Consider the following 2,490-nt stretch of genomic DNA (forward strand, 5'->3'; position numbering starts at 1 on the left):
CATACTAAAAAATTACTCTTCCTCCATCCCATTTTACAAAATATTTTTTGGAGGTAATTTACTGTCTAGACTCAAAATATAAGATTTTTAGAAAAAAATTAATGATAACTATTTCATTATTATCCCTTCAATGTTCCACTTCTTTAATAAGGAAAAGTAACAATTAAGTCCCAGAAGATTAAATTAATGACACCTAACAAAATTATTCTTAAAAAAGAGTTATATATATCAATTCAAATAATTACAAATAAAAATTATTCTCACAGTTTAAGAGTTACATTTAATATGTGCAAACTTATTTTCTATTACAAATTTTGATTGTAGAATTATCTGGATCGATATTTTAAAAAAAAATGGACTAAATTAAAATTTAAAAAATTTAAAATTAATTAAAACAAAGAATAGCCAAAAATAATAATATAAAAAACTATGGGCCATAAGACTTAATCACTATTTATTTGTGATATAGGGGTAACATTATACCATGTTCAAGTGCTAAAAAAAAATGTTACATAGCAAAATAATAATATAATAATAATAATAATAATAATAATAATAAGATACCATATACTTCCGCGCAAACAGTGGAGAGGCAAAATTTCTTTTAATTCAACAAAATATGTTGCGTAGATATATGAATTCAACGTAATTTCCGAGTTTTTAGTTTTTTTTTTAAATATCATTCTGCCGTGTCATCTGCTCCTCTAAGTAAAACAATATTATGTTGAGGTCTAACTCAGATAATGTGACGTGATAACAAACAATAAATCAAAATAAACAGTACTTGTGGACTTGTGCTAATATTTTTCTTTTACGACATTAAATGAGCTTATACGCCCTCCATATCACAATATAAGAGAAAAGTTGGGTGAGCAGAGCATTTGTGAGTGGTTCAAAATCTATTACTCAAATTATACTTTTCAAAATTTATAAATATCATGGCTTGTTGAACCTTTATGATATTAATAATTTTATATAAAATGATTAAATTATCCCTTATTTAAACTAAAAAGATAATAAGTATGGCTCCATTTTTCTAATCACAATTGTTATTTAAATAATCTCAACTTTTATTCTATGAATATAAAAATAAACAATAAATTACAACTTTTCACTTGAAATTTATTTTATGATAAATAAATACTGAAAATAACTAATATCAATCATAATTTTTATTTAAATATTCACAACTTTGACTCTGTAAATCACAAAAATTGAATAAGAAATCACAACTTTTCACATCAATTTTTTTTATCATTGAAGTTCAAGTTTTGAAAATAACAAGTTATAATTTTTATTTAAACAATCATAACTTTTATTTTGTGCATCACAAGAATTGAATAAAAAATTATAATTTTCAACATAAACCTGATTTTTTATTTCAAATAAGGGGCACTTTAGTGATTTAATATAAAATCATTAGTGTTAGAAAGGTATCTAAGATTTTCAAAAGAATTATAACATTTTGAGATGCCTCATTATTATTTGTATATTTCATTGAGTTTTTATTGTCATTTTCCCATTTTTTTAATTCATAAATATAATTAATTAAAAATGTGATTCATTGTTAATAGAAGAAACAATGTACAAAGCGTGAAAACAACAGGGACAATAAGGATGAAAATAGGTTAAGTCGAGTTAGGCTTTTGTCAAATAAGTCTAAGCTTATATAGTATATTAGAAGCCTGAGTTTAACCTGAAATCTATATAAGGCTTTTTTTCAGAGCTCAAGCCTAAGCCTATTCAAAACATGGTTTGACTTGAAAACTTGTTTAAAAGCCTATTTAAAGGTAGGTCTTTTATATAAGCTTACATAATAAGCTTTAAAGGTCTCATATATATTATAAGATTATTAAAGGTTATATATGCATAACGTGATTTGCCAACTAAAATATATAATAAGCAAGAAAACTTATCAACTACAACATTAACAAAATTGAAATCAATATATGCATAAATCCAATCTAATTGAAAACATAATCAATAAACTAAAAATGAAAAACAACATATTGATTAAAAAGAAAATGGTAAAACTGATATATTATAAATTCATCATACAAAATATAATAAATAAAAAAATAGTTAAGGAAGAATCATTTAGTGATTTCAAGTTCTGATTTAGAAAAAAAATGAGAAGGAGTTGAAGAAAGGAGATGGAGTTTATTGTATTCAAAATTTTAAATTAAATATTATATATTATATATTATATCTACATAGTATATTGTATAATAATATCAATGTAAATAGGCTGGCCTATGAAGCTTGTAGGTTAGGCCTTGTAAAAATAGGCCTAACTTATTTATTTAAAAAGTCTAATTAAAGATCTAAATCTGGCCTAGCCTATTTAGTAAATAGGTTTAACTTGGCTTGAAATAGGCTCCTGATAATAGCCTAACCTACTTTTACCCATGATCTAAAATACAGTGAGGACCACTTTTGAGAGAGAAACATTTGGAGCAAAAAATTACCATCCACAATAAGTTAAAAGTA

The sequence above is a fragment of the Prosopis cineraria genome, unplaced genomic scaffold, assembly GCF_029017545.1.
Source record: "Prosopis cineraria cultivar Desert tree isolate PC_DT_omini unplaced genomic scaffold, ASM2901754v1 PC2003, whole genome shotgun sequence".
NCBI classification, from domain to species: domain Eukaryota; kingdom Viridiplantae; phylum Streptophyta; class Magnoliopsida; order Fabales; family Fabaceae; genus Prosopis; species Prosopis cineraria.